We start from the raw sequence: 22,176 nt of genomic DNA, 5'->3' as shown, positions 1-22,176 counted from the left end.
CACTTTCTGAACCTTTATATAAACAGATAACCACCACCTCCTCCACAGGACCCTGTCTGGTGGCAGCAGTACCTATGTAAGTTAGGTGGCAGGGTCAGCTGTGATTTGTGGCCTATCCTTCTCTCTTTTAAGCTGCTGCAGACTTGCTATAGTTGAAAAGTCAGGAGGAAGAGGTGTGCATGCCCCCTACCTACTTTTCCTGAAAGCCCCCACCTGATGAAGGGCAACCCTACATGGCCACTGCAGACAGATAACACATCCAGCTACTACTAGGTGTTGTCAATGGTGCCAGCACCCCTCCCAGAAGAGCACATGCTCATCCTCTCCCTCCTGGTCCCTCTGATGCCCATGCTGATCTAACATAGATCTCTTGGGCCATTAATTAAACATGGCTTACTTGGGGTTTAGTCAGGGCTCTGTGAGCAGATATTACTATTTTGTTAAATCACAATTATATACCACATGCCCTTCCACACTAAATGCAAGAAATACTTCATAACTTTAACAGAATTTCTTTTACCTTCTTTCTCATCATTACTGCATATCATGCCAATACTGTTTATATCTCTCTCTTAACCTATGTTTATAAATCTAGCACATCTGTAATGCTATAGAACATCACAGAGTTCCAGGCAGCTCTTGGCAGACCCAGTTATAGGGTTCCAGTATTAGCAGCCTGCTGAAGTGCTTTACTAGCTATATTACTTTAATTCATTTTTTAAAGGACTAGTACAAATAAAGTGTAGAGAGGCATCAATAAATGCATATTAGGCAAACTTTCTGATTTAGGCTTCAGTTCATTTCCAAAAAAAAAAATAATTCAGACTTGAGGATATCACTACGTACTTTGTCCAGCCTATGGTCTTCAGTCAGGCCAAGTATGCATGATTGCTGCAAACTAAAATAAAAGGTAGGCTGAGAGACCTGGGCTTTGAGCTAGTATGTGCTTTCATCAAGATGGCAGTTAATAGCTTTGGTAGACCCCTCCTGGATACTATTACCCCTATATTTCCTATTTATTGGCTTGAATATTTCACCACATATGCATTTAAGTATAATCTATACCTGATTACAGTTTTACACACAGTTCTGGTACCTACACTAACAGGGCATCTAGCTTCTCCTGAAAATCAAGCCCACCTCCACAGAAACTAATGATTTTATAGACTTTTGTACAAGGTTACACTTTATGTAGGGTTAGTTGAAAAAGATTCAGATTTTTTCAAGGAGACAGAAAAGGGGGAAGGCATAACCTGGCAGAATGCTTTAGTAAAATATTTATTGTGGATGTAAGTCATCTACTTTTCAGTCTCACACACACATCTTAAGTATCCAGCTATTCAATAACATTACATTTGCTTGAAGGCACAGTCAGTCTATTTTGTTATAGGTTCATAGGTTCATAGGTTGGTACTGGGCTATCTGCCCGAAGGCATATATTAGCCCAGCCACGTTGTGCGGTATTCACCGCCCCTTTAGTAGTTCCCTAGACCCTTGTACTAGCAGCTAGTACCCTTGGCCCCTATCTAGTAGTGCTGTTGGTGTGATCCCCGGTGTGAACTTTCTGTTACCCATCCACTCAAGGTTCCTCTTGAAGAGTGATAGTGAGGGGCTCTGACCTATGTAAATGGGGACCCTGTTCCATAGTAAGGGAAGTCTCTGCAAAGGGAATCTATCCCTCCAGCATGTTCTATTCATTGCTGTGTTGAGGTTTATATCCTTAGAGCATGTAGCTCGAGTAGATTTGGTTTTGCTAAGATGGAGCATGTTCAACAATTCTGGGTTGGACATGGCTCTGTACGTTAGACAGAGACTGCCTCTGAGAAAGCGGTATGCAACAGAGAACAGACTTAGCTTTTTCAATCATGCTGCATAGGGCAACTGTTTGAGGCCAGTAATCCTCTTGGTTAGGTACCTCTGTGGTCTCTCCAGCTGCTGGAGATGTCTAGCCAGGTACATTCCAATTGGTGCATTGCACTCAATAATGGGTCTGATGAGGGAAGAGTAGAGGGGCACCATTACATCCTTAGATCTTGATGCGAACCCTTTCGTGATCAGATGGGTCACATAGAAGGATTTTCTAACCACTTTGGCAACATGGTTATCAAAGGAAAGCTGACTATCTACTTGGGTCCCTAGATCCCTTATTTCTTCTTCAGATTTTAGGGGATTACCTCCTATGTCGTAGTTTGCAGGTACTCTGTTTTTTCCAAAGGTGATTACTACGCATTTTTTTGCATTTAGCTTGAGACCATGGCTTTGACACCGTGCATCAGTCTCATTTAGGTCCTTCTGGAGGATCTCCATGTCGGCCGGAGACACTATTATAGTACCCAGTTTGCAGTCGTCCACAAACTTAGTCAGCCACAGCCCGTCCATGCTTGCCTGTACTTCTGAGAAGTATATGCCAAACAGGAGGGGCCCCAGGACAGAGCCCTGAGGCACCTGACTCATTACTGGTCTGGATTCGGACATAGATCCCATTACTCTTACTTTATGGGATCTGTCTGAGAGCCAGTTTGCGATCCATCTTGTGACGTAAGGGTTTATGGCCAGGCTGGTGAGGTTATCAATAATACCTGAATGGGGAATAGCAAGGTCAAGATAAGCCGTGTGTACCTCCTTTCCCTTATCTATAGCCTGAGTAACTGTCTCAAAGAAATCCACCAGGTTCAGGAGGCATGATCTGCCCTTGACGAAGCCGAACTGTGTGGGATCCAGTGACTGGAGGTTCCCAATCTCTCCATTTATGAGTTCCATAATGATTCGCTCCATAGCCTTATAGCTCAGACTGGTCAGGCTTATTGGTCAGTAGTTCCCAGGGTCAGTTGTGGCCCCACCCTTGTGTAGCGGGACCACCGTTGCCGTGCACCATTCTATGGGCACATATCCTGTGCAGAGGCTGAGACTGAACAGGGTATTAAGATGCGGGGTTAATTCCTTTTGGAGCTCGCATATGACACAGCCTGGGACACCATCTGGTCCCATGGAGGCAGTGTTTTTAGCTTTAGATAGAGCCTTGTTAACCAATGTATCGGTAATAATTGGACTTACACAATCGCCTGGAATGGTAATAGGCCCTGTAGGTGGTGAGGGGGGGGTTTGCACTGAATCTGTCAGCCAAAATGTTGGCAATGTCAGGAGGGTCAGTGTATTTTGTTCCATTTTGTACTAGCTCAGAACAGACATAATGTCCTTTATGTCATTTAAAATTCTGCCACCCCTCCATTCCCCATTCTCTTTCACCCTTTCCCCACAATCTCATTTCTTCTTGAATGCCTCAGTGGGTTCTTTCTATAACTCCTAGTTTTAGTCCACTTCATGGGTGAAGAATTAATTCTGCTGCACAATGAAGTATTAGCTCCTCACAGTGTGTAGTATGTGCCCCTTCTCCCTGTCTTTACTGTTCAGGGTAAACCCTTCAAATCTCACTGATGTCATCTTGTGCAGCCATTTTATGCCCCCCCCCCCATCCTTTCTGCTGTCTAGTGAGAAGAGCTCCTTTTCCTGTCACACCAGACCTTAGTTAAGTTTTTTAGAGTCCATGCGAAAAGAGTAGCATTAGGCTGTGGCAAAGAGTCCACTGAAAAGCTTCTCAAAGGAAGTGGGTGGTAAAGGGGAAAGTACATGACTAGAGATTACAGGAGCTCTGTCATAATAACCTTTTCACTCTCCTGATCGCCCATTCCTGGTGTGATTAGGACATCCAGATCCCTTTACTGATGTGTCAGGTCAGGGTTATTGTGACCCAAATTAATTACTTTGCATTTATCTTCACTAAACCTTCCTTTATTAAAGTATGACCCAGCATTCACTGCTGCACTTATATTTTTGCTACAGCAAAGATGTTTATTCTGTTCTCTATTCTCGCAAGTATATTTATAGCAAACAGTCAAGAGTTATAGAACCAGGATCAACCCCTGTGATATTCATAGACTCATATTAAGCCATCAGTCAAACAGACTGCTAGGAACCTATCCACTACAATTCCCATTACTTCCTCCCTGAATAGAATCTCAACCAGGATGCTTTTAAATAAAGTTTGTTTGTTTGTGCCTCTTAAACCTGGTTGATTTCTTTGAAACAGTCACCAAGGTCATTGATGAGGGGAAGGTGGTCCGCACAGCCTACCTGGACCTCGCAAAAGCCTTCGATACAATACCTCACTCGGGCATTATAGATGAGCTCACCAGCTTAAATATAAACCCCTATGTCACTAGATGGATTGAAAACTGGCTCAAGGACAGAACCCACATGGTTAGAATTGCTAGAGCCATGTCAGACTCCAAACCAGTTACAAGTGGTGTCCCACAAGGCTCAGTCCTGGGACCTCTCTTGTTCGGTATATATTTCTCGGAGGTACAGGCCAACACGGAAGGACTGTGGCTGACCAAGTTCGCAGATGACTGCAAACTGGGCGCCATAATCGACTCTCCAGCCGACACAAGCATCCTCCAAAAGGGCCTCATAGAAACAGACAACTGGTGCCAGAGCCATGGCCTCAAGCTAAATGCCAAAAGTGTATAGTCATCCCCTTTGGCAAAAACAAAGTGCCCACAAATTACCACATAGGTGGTAATCCATTAAGTACAGAAGAAGTAATTAGGGACCTGGGGACCCAAGTTGATAGCAATCTCTCATTTGACAACCACGTGGCCAAAGTGGTTAGAAAAACATTTTATATAGCCCACCTAATCATGAAGGGATTCACATCTAGATCAGGGGAGGTCATCGTGCCTCTTTACTCATCCCTCATCAGGCCCATAATTGAGTACAATGCCCTTTTGGGATGTACCTTACCAGACACCTGCAGCAACTGGAAAGACCCCAAAAGTACCTCACCAAGAGAATCAAAGGGCTCAAACAGATGCCATATGCTGCCCGGTTAAAGAAACTCCAGCTCTACTCAGTGGCATACTGCCTGTTCAGAGGCGATCTGTGCCTGACGTATAAAGCCATGTCCAACCCAGAATTAATGGACATGCTGCACCTCAGAAAATCCAAATCCCATCGAGCTCTGGCTCGAGAGACTTGAACCTCAGCACTGAAATAAATAGGACATGCTGGAGGGACAGATTCATAACCCAGAGGCTCCCTTCACTCTGGAATAAAATCCCAGTCCAGGTTAGGCAGAGTTCCTCATTGACTCTCTTCAAGAGGAATCTTGATGAGTGGATGGGAGATCGTAGGTTTACCCCGGGTATCACTTCTGTGTCACTGTTAGACAGAGGCACAGTATACTAACCTCAAAAAAGGGCATAACAAAATAAATTTAAAATGGGTGGCAAAAGCCAAACACATTCTGGCTAGGCTTATAAATGCCCTAGGGCAGATAGCCTAGTATGAACCTATGAACCTATGAACCTATGATATGGAAATATTCCATAGATAAAAGATTATTTGGGAGAGATAGCTATCCCACCAACAGGCTCTGTTAATACTGCAATATATATTTTGGTTCCTAGAGCAGGTAATGGTGGTGTCACATGATTTACAAACATGTAAAATGCTAAGCAGGATAGGCCATAAGAGATGGAGTAAAATGACAAGACTTTAAAGATGGTCTCTGCCACTTAAGGAGCTCATATCTGAGATTTTCTTTGTGAAGAAACATCATATATTTCTTTATAGCCAGTATGCCTGGCTAGATACATGTCAAAGGGGGCATTGTGTTCTACTATGGGTCTGATATGGGATTGGCACAGAAGACTGGTAACATATTAGACCTGGAGAATATTCATCTAGACTGATTGGGTTATGTTGCTGTATTTCATAACAATAACTGAAACATACTGTTCAAAAGACATTTTGTCCCCCATGAATGTACCTTAATCTCTAATGGAATTATCTGTTTTGATGGGGTATAATTTATGAATTAGGTGCAGTGGTGTTTTTATTTCCCAAAGAGAAATAGTACTGCATTTCATTGCATTGAGCTTAAGACTATGGTCCTAGCATTAGGAGTTTGTACGGGTTAGGTCCTTTTGGAGGAGATGGACGTAATCCATTGAACTGAATTCACAGATTATGATTCTGACCACAATGCAGTTTCAGAATAAATACAGTTTCTTGCACATACTGATATATTTGTTTTTAAAAAATATAAGTAGGGCTATCTAACTTCCATTTGCCTACTGTGCGACTCTGAGCAAGTTCGCTAACCAAAAGGTTTCTGAGGCTGAGTCTGAAAAATGACCATGTGGATCAGTGCTCTTTCTCAGTTAACAAATAAAAATAAATAAACACTCAAACAAATGAATAAATCATCTATACAATGAATCTGCCCTAATTTTACTTCCATTTTATTCAATCTATGCTAAGTTAAAGCTATATGCTGTCCTGAGTTTTTCAACTCTGAATAACCTTTGCAATATTTTATTACTTTCTCTGACAAAAATCATTTTTGTTATCCTATGTTTGGCTCTGTTTAACTTTTACCCCACACATTCTTCTTTGCCCTTTGTTGGAAGCTCTATTCTTTTTACCCTTTCCCTCACTATTCTGTGTGGTCCCATTTTGCCCCCAATTATCTTTTGTTTAACATGAACATTCCTAGTCCTACAATCTCTTTTCACATGCTAAATGATCCATTTCATTAGATGACTCAGTGATACAGGAAGATGGAGACCTGGCATCAGCCCAGAGGCCTAGATTTGATTAGGATGTCTGGGTGCTGGAGAACTCAGCTAGGGAGATGGGAGGGTGCAGCTGAGGCGGCTCTCACATTTTGAGGAACTGATGGAGACAGTTTATTCTTTGGGAGTGTTTAGGTGGTACTGCAAACAGCAGAAAGAAGACTGGGGATCAATGCTTAGCCTGACGAGAAGTGTATCAAGCTGTAGCTGGAGCTGGCATGTATGTACAAAACCCAGCCATCACTGATCCAGCGCCATATGCTCTGTCTTGGTAGCGAGCCTGATAACCATTATAAGGGGGTAGATTTAGAAGTGAAAGACTCTCTTACAGTGAGAATGATGGATACCTTTCCACTTCTTGTACTCCTCTGGCACCCACAGATGGTGGAATCAAACATGGAAATCATCATTTAATATTTCTGAGGAACATGAAATAGAAAGTATTTCAGTGGCATTCTAAAGTAGCTTAATTTTATTTTTTTCTCAGATGGTCGACAAACCACAGCTGTCCAGGTATAACTCCACAAAGCCCTATAAACTGGAATTCTGATGTCAGTATCCTTATATTCTAGTCCTTAAGATATACGTCTTGGCATTGTGTTACTTGCCACTGCTTTCTGACTCTGACTTTGCTACTGATGATTCTTTTTTTTTTTTGTCATAAGGTTGCCTGACTATTTTTCTTCTCCATAGTTACAAACAGCTCAGAATCTGTTCTGTACTTTAGGTTAATTGTAATCAAAGCTCATTATTTTGCAATCCGTTTTACAGTAGTTCTGCTATCACTTCTCTTTCCACTCCTATTGGCCTTACTAGATCCCTTCTCAGATGGCCATCTTTGACAGTTACCCCAATGTTGATGTCATCCTATAATAAATTACTCATGCTCTCAGTCCTGTCAGTGAAATCTGACTAAAATATGTTAAGCATTACTTGCTTTGGACATGATGCCTGAGGTGCCACCTTTATCACCTCAATTCCCTCAAACTGCAGCCTCCCCAGATTCCAAACTGATAAGCTGTATGTGTTTCAAGCCAGCTCCTAATTCTCTAATTTCTTTATCATCCTTCTGTCCTATTAAACAATTCCATCCCAGGGGAGGATGCATCAGAACAGCTCTGTGAGGAAATAATGCTCCTTTCTTTTATGCTCTAACTATGCTACAACAAGATGGAAGATGCCGCTCTGTATTAAGGTTTAGTTTAACTTGTTTTATTTCCCTTTCATCAAACTTCTTCATAAAAAGAAAACAAATACATTTATATGTGTTTATCTTTGTGCAATACCTCTGGTGATATTCTGTTTGACATCATGATTCTACTTTTTATCATATACGTCCATATATGTCATATATGACCATCTACACCTTTCCCTGGCTGCTGTGTGCCCCTGAAGCTCAAAGTACACTAAAATACTAAAGCTAACCACTACATTGCAAGAAGAGACCTGCCTGGCTTCTAAGAACCCCCTGATCCACCTCAAGCCTTGCCAAAATGGACCCTCCTTTTGCTGCCCATTGCTCTCACCTGTTTTTACAGAACTTACTAAAAAGCTAACCACTACATTGCAAGAAGAGACCTGCCTGGCGTCTAAGAACCCCCTGATCCACCTCAAGCCTTGCCAAAGTGGACCATCCTTTTGCTGCCCAGTGCTCTCACCTGTTTTTACAGAACTTACTAAAAAGCTAACCACTACATTGCAAGAAGAGACCTGCCTGACTTCTAAGAACCCCCTGATCCACTTCAAGCCTTGCCAAAGTGGACCATACTTTTGCTGCCCAGTACTCTCACCTGTTTTTACAGAACTTACTAAAAAGCTAACCACTACATTGCAAGAAGAGACCTGCCTGGCTTCTAAGAACCCCCTGATCCACCTCAAGCCTTGCCAAAGTGGACCATCCTTTTGCTGCCCAGTGCTCTCACCTGTTTTTACAGAACTTACTAAGTATGTTTCTCTATTGACCCATATTGTAAGCTAATTTAAATATTTTGTCCCGTATTTTAGCTTGTAAACTAATTTTAGCCACTGAGTCAGGTTAACCAGCAGCCAGACTCCTTTCCCTTGACTAAAATACTTTGTTAGATTTTCCCTCGCTACTTACCTTGTTCTTCCCCACTTATCTGGCTACCTGCTGTAGTATCCATTTTTGCACACTAGGTGGCAGTGTATTTTTGCCTCGTACCCTTACTCACTCCCCACAATTTACTAGTCTTAGTTCTCTGTATCCCACTCCCCATAGTCTACTAGTCCTATTTCACTGTATTCCTCCTCTTTTATCTCTAAGACATTCACAGTTGCCCTCTTTCCCCTTTCTACTTCTTCTCTGCTCATAGTCTGTACCCTTCACTCTCACTGCTAACTTTAGAATTCATTGCTTCTTAATTTCCCCCTACACTATCCTCTCTTTTATACCTTACCTGCTCTTCTAGCAGTTACTTACTTCCTCCACTGTCTTTCTCTAGCTATATGGTGCTCACTGATTGTCTCTGCTGAATCTTCCACTACTTGTTGTAGCCCGTTCCGTTCACCCTGCGGGCTCACTCTGCTCCCCTACCCTACCCCCAATTCCCACCCACCCCCAGTGCTGTTACACTTGAACATACTCAGCCACACCCACTACTTTTATTCCTCCAATTATCTCTCACTACTACTTAACAACCACTCCCACTGCTAACTTTCTCCTTACTCCTCTCCTCCCTACTTCTAAACAAGAATTAACCACCACACTACCTCTCTCCTCACTACTACTGCCTACTACTTAACATCCACTCCCACTGTTAACTCTCTTCTGAACCCTCTCCTCCCTGCTTTTAGAGGACAATTTTATCAGCCCTACGAACGCTCTCTTTACTGCTACTTCCCCTTCTAGTCACCACTTATCTATTCTACCACACTATATCTCATAATCTAACTATATCTAATATTTTGTATTACCCTACTACCTTATTACCTCAAATGACCTTCTCACAGAACACTAACTATAAAAACTATCTTCTTATTATTTCTTCATTATTTTTTCTAGCTGTTCCCTACACTTTAACCATCTATGAACATTTCTCTCTAGTTAATTATGTACCTCCACACCAACAAACACTACCTAAAATACACCCTAGCTCCCTCTCCCATAGCAACATAACTTCTACCTCAGCATACCTACTCTCAAGATTTCATAGATCTCCCCATATTCTTTACTTTTCCAATAAGATAAACTTACCCAAGTACTTTAAAAGCATAAAAACCTTACCAAAACATCCCACTCTGCTCCTATTAGATGGTGATATTCATCCTAATCCCAGCCAAATCAACAATTCTACAATAACCCACAACAACATATATCTAAAAAAATTTCTACCTCTATACAAGTAGCAGACTCACTAAGAATTGCTCAACTTAACATCCGTAGCATTAATAACAAACTTAGTCAACTGCATGCTCTTTTACAAGTGCATGCATTTGATATCCTTTGCCTTACAGAAACTTGGTTGAAACCCTCTACTCATGACCTAGAAATAACCCCACCTGGTTACAACATCCTCAGAAATGACCGAACTTCCAAAAAGGGTGGCTGTGTAGCCATCTTATATAAATCAGAACTCCTAGTCTCATCCTATAATGTGTTATTGCCCTCTGATAATAATGCAGAAACCCTCTCCATCAAACTCCCCCTTAACAAATCAAAATCTATTTATATAATTTGTACCTATATTCCTCCAGGAAACAATATTAACACTTTAGAAAACATTCTTAATACCCTTTCCACCCATCTACCTCAAGAAACAATTGTACTAGGTGATTTTAACATTGACTGGACTACCTGTAGCTCCTCCAAACCTAACACCCTTATTAATCTTTATGGCTTCACACAAATAATAAACACCCCCACAAGAATTCACAAACCTAGTAATAAAGAAACCATCCTTGACTGGATCCTTATAAATAGTCATCCTGAAACCTACATACCAGGAACACTTCCTGATGACATTAGTGACCATGTACTAACCTATATAGCAAAGCAAAAAGCTCATAGTTCTAATAACAACAATTTTACATCCTATCGCTCAAAAAAAACACTTTCAAGCTGAGAGCTTTCAAAGAGAACTAAAGGCCTGCAACTGGTCTCCTCTGAAAGAACTTAGACTAGATGAAGCTGTTTCCTACTTTAATACTAAATTCTTACAAATCCTACATCATCATGCCCCTCCTCACTCTTCCCGAATTAGAAACAAAGCAGCTCCTTGGCTCACAAAACAAACCAGAGAAAAAATATTCTTTGAAACAAAATATGGACCAAATGGAGAGCCACTAAGAGCTCTGCTGACCACCTACTCTATAAACAGCTAAGAAATTCAACCAAAAAAAGACATTTTATTAGATAAACAAAACTATTATTTCCTCCTTCAACAAACACACTCGAAAAGTCCTCAAAAGTTCTGGTCAGGCATCAACAAGCTACTCAAACCAGGACATACCAAAACTCCAGCCCCATCATCAGTTCCACATAATAATCCTTTACAAATAGCAGATGCCCTTAACAATTACTTCACTGAAACTATCCAAACTCTTGCTAATACACTATCCCCTACTTCCCCCACCCCTTTCCAAAACACAAATAGCTCAGTGCCCTCCTTACATATACAGCCAGTACCAACATCCTTTATCTGTAAACTCCTACAAAAACTCAAACCCTGTACCCATTCTGCCAACCGCCTCACAGCTGAATACCTTCAAATAGCAGCCAAAGTCATTGCATATCCTATATCCATCCTTATAAACCGAACAATCATAGAAGGAAACATCCCATCCATTTGGAAAGTCTCCCATATCATCCCCTTACATAAAGGTGGTAATTCCACTGATATCTCTAATTTTAGACCTATTGCTTTACTTTCCCCTCTGGCCAAAATAATGGAAAAATGTATTCACTATCAACTACTTCAACATCTGCTCCATAATAATTTACTAGCCAATAGCCAGCATGGCTTCAGGCCCTTTCATAGTACAACTACCGCTCTACTAACTTTCACAAACTGTATCAACAGAAAATGAAATAATACCTATCTTTCTTCTGCACTATTCATTGACTTATCCAAAGCCTTTGATATGGTGAACCACAAATTACTGATCAGTATACTAAAAGTCCAATCTCTTGACCCACAAGCAATACACTGGTTTACATCCTATCTTGAAAATAGACAACAAGCAGTGCTCTGGGACAATACTCTCTCTATACCTCTACCTATAAGCATTGGAGTCCCTCAAGGATCTATCCTAGGCACTCTTCTTTTCTCAATTTTTATTAATGATCTCAACACTGTATTTCCTAAAGCCACCTGTATACAATATGCCAATGATTCAATCTTGATATGTACTGCTAAATCAGCAACCTCTCTTCAAACCCTCACTCAAACAGTATTTAACACTGTTGAAAATTGGTTTACCCATCATTGCCTTCTCCTAAATCCCCAAAAAAAACAAAACTTCTGCTTTTTGCTCCTACCCTAAAGTCACCAGAGATCGACTTCATAATTACCTCTAATAATGGAACTACTATTTCCCCTGATACTACTCCACGTCTCCTGGGCATTACCATACATAACAAACTCAACTTTGATGACCATATCAACAATACTATTCAATCTGTTAATAAAAAACTAGGCTCCCTGTATAGAGTCAAACCCTTCCTCACTCCACAAGCTAGAACCTCCATTGCCCAGACTCACCTCGCTTCCACCCTATTCTATGCTTCCGCTATATACACCAATCTATCAAGGCACAATCTAAGCAAGCTTGAAACCAGTTATAACAACATAGCCAGATTTGCTACAGGCACTTCTTTCAGAACCCATCACTGTCTTAATCTCAAACAACTTGGATGGTCCGAACTTCAAAACCATCTTCTGTATAATCAACTAGTGATCATCTATGATTGAGTACAATGCCCCGTTCGGAATGTATCTGACCAGACACCTGCTGCAGCTTGAAAGGCCCCAAAAGTTCCTCACCAAAAGGATAAAGGGTCTCAAAAATATGTCTTATGCTGCCAGACTGAAAGAACTCCAGCTCTATTCAGTCTCATACCGCTTGCTCAGAGGTGACCTGTGCCTGACATATAAGGCCATGTCAAACCCAGATTTGATGAATATGCTTCACCTCAAAAAATCTAGATCCCTCAGAACCACAAGGGCGGGAGACTTAAACCTTGACATGGTTATAAATAGAACGTGCTGGAGGGACAGATTCATCACCCAGAGACTCCCTATGCTGTGGAACAAAATCCCAGTACATGTGAGGCAGAGCACCTCTCTGGCCTTGTTCAAGAGGAATCTTGACCAATGGATGGGAGATTGCAGATATACCCCAGGGATTACTTCAGTGTCACTGCTTGACAGAGGCACAGCAAAATGATAGGCATAGTTTTTATTCAAACTAAAGGGGTGGCGAAAGCCACATAACTATGGGCTAGGCTTATAAATGCCCTTGGGCAGATAGCCTAGTATGAACCTATGAACCTATGAAACCTATACAAAAAATTCTCTACCACCCAAATAATACCCCTATCCTTACTAACCTGATCTCCCCTTATAAAAATACGGAAACACTTTGCTCAGCTAATAAGTTACTCATTTCCAATGTTAAATCTAACAACAAAGCAGGCGACTCACTCTTTACTAATGTGGTGGGCAAAATATGGAACCAGCTCCCTAAAACACTCACATCTCTCTCATCTACATCTCTCTTCAAAAAAACCTTAAGGACCATCTGAAAATTCTCTGGCTTTGTCCCTGCTCTAAACCAGACTGAATTCTACTTTCGCCGCACCTTTGCTGCTTCATCTTGCTTTCAACCCTTATTCCTGTACCATGTACCCGCTACATCAATTTCTCTATGCAAACCAATCATATACTAGCCAGTATATTATTTTTTCCTATTCTATTCTTCCATAACCTTCTTATGCCTCCATCTCTCTTTCTTAGGCCTAAATATTATTATCTTCTGACCTTGTGTGTATCTAAAATTGCTGTATCTTAAACCATGTTTTGAGTCTATACCTCTAGACTTAATTTGAATTTTTAAAAGTCCAAACATTGAAATTTATGTATAGTATTGTTTAAGTATTGTATTTTCTCTTTTTACCTGCTTGGAGCTTATCTCCCTCGGCCTCTACTGAAAATGGACATGTATCCAGCTAGACTAGCCCTGTCAACAAATGTAAAATAAATAAATAAATAAATAAATGTTTGTTTGCAAAACCCAATCAGACTTGGATAAGATCTTCCTGCTGTAGGTAAATGTATTTATACTACAGGAAGGTCTCTTGTGTTCCGGTTTAACTAAAATTCACAGTAAACAGAAGCAGGTATTTCATTGCCTTTTTTTTTTTTGCAGGTGAAAGACTTTCACTCAGTTTAACTACTGACAAGTGCTTTAATTTCTGACATTGTGTACATTTCACTCATTCTGCAATAACTCACAGCCATCATAACTGTTTGTTATCTTTGGTTACATAGTTAAGATTCTAGCACAAAAGAATTAATAGCATGCATAGTATAGCTAAATTCTCCGCCCACCCCTCTGGTTACTGACACCTGCTTCAGAGAATACTTGCCTTTTGCCTCGTTCACTACCCTCTCCCCACCCTATCTTGCTCAGTGTTTATAGTAAGCAGACACCATCAGGCCTTGCTATCCCTGTTATTCAGTTGTTGTTATTTTTGTTTTGTCTTTTCCCGGTTAGGTGTTGCCACAGCGGAACTCCAGTCCGCTAATGATTGGCAGTAGATTTTTACGGTGCCGAGGTGCCAGCTCGAAGCCCAACCTTCAACAAAGGCATGCCCATTCGCGCATGTTTTACGAATGCTACTCGACCACGGAGAGGACATGCAGACTCCACACGGAAGGCGCTCCAGTCGAGAATCGAATGGGAGAACTTCTTGCTGTGAGGCGACAATGCTACCGCTGCACCACCGTGGCTTTATCCCTGTTATTCAGTCTTTACTGTAATTATAGTTTCACTTCCTTAAGTTTCTTTCCACTATAGTTTTTTTTTTTTCTGCTAACCCAGCTATTCTCAGTTTTCAAGTATATTTTGTCATCTTTTATTGTCTTTTAGCTCCTCTTCTCTTCCTTGTAAATTATCCAATTATTCTGTTTTAACCATGCATGGTATAGTTTCCCTTTCTGTCCTGCCTGCCTTATATCTTGCCTTGTTGACTGTCCGAGTCTCTTTTCTCATTTATTTTACATCCCCATGCTTTCCTTGTGCATCTGTGTTTGCTTTTAAGTGTTTTCTTTTTTCTAGCTAATCATTCCTTTTTACATATTCTGCTGCCTCTGTGGTACTTTTGCAATTTTCAGCTAATGTTACAGTTTTCTCTCTGTGAATTAGGCTATTCCTCTTTTGTAATGTATATTGAGTAGATATCCTGTGCTTTGTGAGCATATATAGAAAATGGCAACAGTGATTATATTGACAGAACTGTGTTATCAGATTCACAAGAACACCACTTTTTCCAATAATAATCCCATATTGTTTTGTTCAAGTCCCCTAAACTTAATCTGTTTGGCCACTTTACTGGCCTGTACACTTTCCTTAATTGGGAACCCTAAAACCCATTCATTCCACAGGGAGAAAGTCAAGTGTACTAAGAGGGATGTAGTCATTCTGAGGAGGACTGAGAGTTCTGTGGACCTGACTCCATGCTCAGTAGTAGCCAAGGGGGTAGTGTGCAATGAACCTTTGTGATTTCTGCCATGCCTCCATATAATGTGATTAATTGGTCCTGGCCTCCTTGTAAACAAGCACCTCTGCATTATCATCAGTCTCTCAGGAAATTCTGCCAGGAAGAATGTGTCCAAGACCACTCACCCTTTCACAGAAAAAGTGATTTAAACCTCATCATTTCACTCCTGCAACAGGCACCTAAGTTACTAGTCAGACTTTGGTCACTTGGGTAATAGTCAGAGCTTTGTCCATCTACACAACAATGTGACTGTCATTCTGCACTTTTTGTTATTATTTGCAGGTATATTTCTTAATCTATATTTAATTTTGGTGTTCACTGCATTAAAGTTGCGGAGGGCAACTCAGTGGATCCTGTTAAAGGAAATATTGTATTTTCCCTATGAAATCTTGGTGTAAGCTAAGATGTAAAGTTACTTATTTTACAATTTTCATTTGATAGTCATATACTTGGCTTTTTAAGGAATATTTACTTCTTCTGACGGTTCTGTTCAGAAGTTTATGGGATATTTAAACATGTACTTCATACTTCTCATTTCCTAGGAATGGATTGTTGTTTTCTTTCAACCTTTCCATTCAGTCATTACAAAAATGAAATGAAGAACATAGCATGCCATAGATTCTGGCACAGTTTTATGTCTTCCACTTTTCCCTACTTTTCCTTATTTTCTCATAAAGAAACATTTCCAACAGTTTCTCACGGCATTGTGCCCAGGACAATGGCAACTACATGAATCTTTAAAGCAGTTCACTATCAATGTGTCATAACTGGAGTGTCTTGTTACAGTCAGTATTGAAACTTCCCATATTATTTATAAGATTTTGGTTGTATGGTCATGCTATCTAGTGGAATATGGACTCCACCTCCAGACTCATTTATGCAGACAAGTGCAAAAACATTGATAGCCTGCTGGCACAAGGATTTATTCATAAATGAGACTCCAGGGACCTGGTTTTGGTGACAAGACCAGGAAGTGGGGACCTTTTAGGAAAGGAGGGACTGAGCACTGTTGTGATTGCCCTTCCATGAGGTGGATTGGGATTGCAGCTACTCTTACAGTAATTCTCATGGATTTTGGAGAAATAGCAGTAAGAGCATTGAAATAAAAGGAAGACATAGAGAACAACACAGGGTGTTGCTGTGATGTGTACTATCTCGAAAATATATAACAACTTGGGATGGGAACTTTATTCATCACAATCTAAACTCAAGCTCTTATTCAGCCTTCTGGAAGTGCAAGAGTCCTTTTCCCACAACATGGAAGTTGTATACACCTTAACCAGCACAGGACACATACTGATGGCCAGATGAGATCACAGTCCCCAAAGGGGGAATGTTTCTTCCCACTGGGTAAACACTGTGCAGTCACTGCATGCTGGCTGTCCCAGCTGGTAGTAGTAATGGTGAAGCTCAACTAGACCAGGAGAATGACATTAATCAGCTCTATCAAGGACAACAGGATCAGTCCAGTGCACATCAGGAGGGCACTGCAGAGGATGATAAAGACAAGTTAGATGAAAAGAAACATAAAAAATTAAAGTTATGTACTTACCATAATAATAACAAACCTGTAAGACATAAGTCCATCTTTGGTAATCAATAAGATTATGTGTTGTATGAATTAAGACCTCTTTGCCAGTATAACCATCCCACTCTGTCGGATATACTCCTCTTATCATGCACTATTCTGTCGGATATCCTCCTCATCATGCACTATTCTGTCGGATATCCTCCCCTTATCATGCACTATTCTGTCGGATATCCTCCTCTTATCATGCACTATTCTCTTACACTCTCCAGTTCTTCTCTTGGTTGTGCAAACCCTCACAAAGGAGAGCTGGAAGAGTTAAAATACCCAACACACTAAAGGTTGAAGAATGGAAGGAGGAAGGGAATAAGTGAAATAATGACTAAATAAATAAACATTTCTTTATTTAAATGAGAGCAAGACTAAACAGCAGCAGTGGCAGAGAATTATGCTGGCATATCCCCCTTGATTTTTATCCCCAGGGTAATAATTCACCCTTTGTCATGGCTTAACTGCAAAGTGGTTTGCCATTGTTTTATGATCACTGTAATGTAATTGATCAATGTAGGGTATATCTTGTAACCATGACCTGATCTGTTAAGTAGACAGCTTAATGGGTTAAGGGCAAGATAAAAGAGCAACGTATACAAAGAGTTACCCTGGAATATCCCCCTTTGAATTTTTATCCCTGGGATAATAATATTTTCTTTATCATGTCTTAGCTGCAAAGTAGTGTGCCAGTGTTTCATACTCACTGTAATGTAACTGATTAATGTAGGGTGTATCTTACACATCTGTATGTATTCCTTTATCCATGAATGATGAATACTGTGAAATGCTTTTTTGTAATCTATCTATACCATACTTAGATTCTCCTCACTTTTATAATTTCCTATCATGGCTTTATTTAGCAACAAATGATCCTTTGTTCCATATGACTTTTCTTTTGTCATCTGTTTATTCTATTGCCATAATTGAGGTTTTTCCTAGATCACTATAAACTCTTTCTACATCATTTCCAGTATATCATTTTTAAATTGTTGGAAGGCAAGTTATTATATATTATAGTTTTTAGAATGGCCTGCAGGTTCACTCTTAAGAAAGAGTATAATTTTTCCTCTTGTTAACCGAGTTGCTGTCCTTTCAGCATGTGCATATAGGAATTCTTAGGGCTAAATCTTCGTGTAAAGATGTTAATACTTTTAGCCAATAGTTAGTTACTGCATCTGGGCCTGCGGTTTTCCAGTTAGGAGCTTTTCTTAATTTTAACAAAGCAAACAGTAAGGACAGTAAGGATAAATGGTCCAACATGCAAAAAACACAATACACAGTAAAAAATAGTGAAGGACCAAGCCACGACAATAGAAGGCATAAACTTTTAATAACTGTGAGTGCTTTCGCCGCACCTTTGCTGCTTCATCAGACATTACAGAAAAAAACAAAAGACACCATTTTTAAAATACAAATCAGCTAATGAGGTCACTTGGCCAATTCAGACTTAAAGTTACAGATTATAAAATAGATCTAGTACATCAATGGTCTGTACAAGCAACATTAATACACAAAATAATAACATGTAAAAGATAGTAACATATATAAGAAGCAACATATATAAAAATCAGCATATATAAAAAGCCAACATAAATAATAATTATTATAAAAGAACATATGTAAAGTCTGTGTGTGTGTGTGTGTATATATATATATATATGGGTCCATTACGTTGTCTTTCGGCTTTTCCCAGTTAGGGGTCGCCACAGCGGAACTCTGGTCCGCTAATGATTGGCAGTACAGTTTTACGAATGCCGAGGTGCCAACTCGACGTTCAACCTTTCACGAAGGCACGCCCATTTACGCATGTCTTTCGAATGCCCACCCAACCACGGGGAGGACATGTAGACTCCACACAGAAAGCACTCCCCACACTCCAGCCAAGAATCGAACTGGAGAACCTCTTGCTGTGAGGCAACAATGCTACCGCTGCACCACCGCGGCTGGTCTTTTGAAATTACATAGCTGAAAACACAAAATTCCAAAACCTGCAGAAAAGCAAAATTCAAAATCCCGAAACTTGGAGATGTTGAATTAGCGCTTCTGCTGGTATGGTGTGTGAATGGATGGGTGGAAGTTTAGGTAAGTATGTATGTGTGTGATGGTCAAGGGCTTTAGTGTGTGTAAGTGTGTGTTGTGACTGTGATGTGTGTTTGTGAGGGACTGTAAAATGTGTGGGTGAGAGTTTCCTTTGTGTGTCTGTGCGATCTCAGATTTAGAATATTTAAGTAGGGGGTGTGTGGGGGATGCAGGGGGGCTTGCCCCCCATTTTATCTGTAGTGTAGGATTATATTGTTGATTGTGGGAGGAAGTTGTGTGTATGTGTATGTGTGTGCTGTATGTGTAGAGTACGTTTGGGATTTTACATTTTGCGGTTATGGGGTTTTGTATTGTAGTTGTGTTTTCGGCTATGTAGTTTTGAAATACTGAAATTGGGGATTTCAGTATTTTGGGATTACATAGTGGACCCATATATATATATATATATATATATATATATATATATATATATATATATATATATATATATATATATTTATATATAGATATGTGTGTGTCTGGCATACATCCTATCTCTTCAATTCTCTAGCTTGCAGAACGGGCTTAATACATATCTTGTCATTCAAACCCCTACCTGTAGTAGCCTGCATCCTAATAATTGATTTAAGTTCTGATGTTTCTATTTCTAACATTACCTCCCTGTTCACTGGGCACAATGCTCTCAATCACCATAAATCTAAATGAGTATGTGGGGTTGTGCTGCATGACATGTTTAGCTAGTGCACTTGTTTTTGTCTGTCTGCTAATGTTATACAAATGCTCTCTAATACAGCCCTTGAACTTTATGTCCATTTTGCCAACATAAAAGGACATATATACCTGGTAGTAGGCCAGGTAAACCACATTCATGGAATCACAGCTGGCATGTATATTATTAAATTCCATCATCCTACCTGTGTCTGGGTGTAAAAACCTGCTGCTGGTATCAATCAGACGGCAGAAGTTGCATTTGTTACAGGGCAGACTGCCTACAACACTCAAAGCCATCTCGTTACTGTTACCTGACTTCAGATAACACAGCATGCTTTTAAGTGATTTTTTATTTCTGAAAGCGAATCTTGGTCTATCCCCCACTACAGACTTATCTTTACATCCGTACATAGAACATGCAAATTCCTGTCAAGGATATTCTGTAACTGTTTAATATTACTGGAATACATAAGGGGTGCTCTCATTTTATTATAGTGAGTTTCATCTCTATTACCACTTATCTGCTTTTCAGAGAAGTAAGGTTTCCCTGGATCCCCCCTCAGCAATGGTATCTGAGATAGAACTTCATCCACTTCCATAGGATTATAACCCCATGATTTAAAATGATCACTCAGATGTGTCAATTCTCAGTGAAAATCTTCATTCTTAGAATGCAATCTTGATGCCCGTAGGCCCTGTCCTTTGATCACATTTTTAAATGCTATATTCAGCTGGACGTATAAGAGAATTTAAGTACCTTTATCTGCTCTTTTTTTTCAAAAAAATGCAGTATTTAAATTGATTTTAACTGTCTGGAAGGAATATTAGCTGAACTGGAAGTTAGCCAGTATTTGCTGAATTTTGTTATTTGCTAGTAATTACAGGTGTGGGGGTAGTCACATTCTTTGATTTCCTGTCCTTGCCTATTTAAGTGGTACACTGTGAAACATTTTCTGCTTAAAAACCTCAGCTTTGGCCGGCTAAGAACTTGCTATATTCAACTGGACGTATAAGAGAATTTAAGTACCTTTATCTGCTCTTTTTTTAAAAAAAAATACAGTATTTAAATTGTGTGGAAGGAATATTAACTGAACTGGAAGTTTTCACTCTGCTCTTCTGTTAATCTTAGTGGCCTTGCAACTGCCCGCCCCTCTTGTAAATTTGTGTTTGGATACTCCTTCTAGGCCCATCTCATTTGCTCACTCAACTGAGTGCAGTGAGATCATATTCTGATTTCAGGCACTCCTACTGTGTACAAAGAGAGCATCTGGGAAACAGAAAAAAAAAAAAAAAAAAAAAAATTTAAGCTTGTTTCCTGCCTTTCCTGTTAAGTGGTATAGATTATTTGTAGGCTTCTGAGCCCCCAAGCCCTTCTGTGTTGGACAGAAGCCTTCTAGCTTAGTTTTTTTTTTCTTATAACTATCAGTTTTCTAGTTTCAGCACTCAAATCTGTTTCTTTGATCTCAGCACTTGTTCAGAAAAAAAAAAAAATGTTCATCTGCTTTTACTGTACTTGTGTTTCTACCTACTTTTTTACTTTTGCATCATCTTAAAAGTACTCAATTGTATTTATTACTGCTTGGTGTAACTCATTCTAAGCCTTTTGGTTTAAACACTTGGGCTTCGGACCAGTTGTTTTGCACTGAGAGGGTTTGTGGTCTGCACTGTAGTGGCAGAACAGGTAGCTTACATCCTTCTAGGTTGGGAACTGCTGATTGAGGGCTCAGTGTCTGTTATTCTAAAAGTGTATTAATTCTGGTTTAAGCACTTGGGCTTTCAGGCCAGTTATTTTACATTAAGAGGGTTCATGGTCTGCACTCTTCTGGGAGGAGAGGCTGGACTCTGCCCTTCTGAGCTGGGAATTTCTGGTTGAAGGCTTATAGTGCATGCATATCTGAACTGCTTCTTACTGAAGTTGGTGCGCCTTGTTTGCTGTGGCATAGACTGGATTCGGGCCTGCTGGATCTAGCTTTGTTTGTGTAACTTGAGCACTAATCCAGGCATTTTCTAAAGTATTCAACTGTATTTATTACTGCTTGGTAGTAACTTGATTAAAGTGTAGCTATCATTCTAAGTCTTTTGGATTAAGCACTTGGGCTTCAGACCAGTTATTTTACATTAGGAAGGTTTGTAGCATGCACTGTGGTGGCAGGACAGGTAGCTTTCATCCTTCTAAGTTGGGAACTGCTGATTGAAAGCCCAGTGTCTGTTATTTTTAAAGTGTATTACTTCTGGTTTAAGCACTTGGGCTTCAGGCCAGTTATTTTACATTAAGAAGGTTTGTGGTCTGCACTCTTGTGGGAGAAGAGGCTGGACTCTGCCCTTATGAGCTGGGAATTTCTGGTTAAAGATTTATAGTGCCTGAATATTTGAACTGTATCTTACTGAAATTGGTACACCTTGTTTGCTGTAGCATAGACTAGATCCAGGCCTGCTGAATCTAGCTTTGTTTATATGCTTGTTGTTTGTTT

Source organism: Protopterus annectens, chromosome 8.part0 (assembly GCF_019279795.1).
Source record: "Protopterus annectens isolate FY-2018-M chromosome 8.part0, PAN1.0, whole genome shotgun sequence".
In the NCBI taxonomy this organism is placed as follows: Eukaryota; Metazoa; Chordata; order Ceratodontiformes; family Protopteridae; genus Protopterus; species Protopterus annectens.
Note: the sequence above shows the minus strand (reverse complement) of the source record.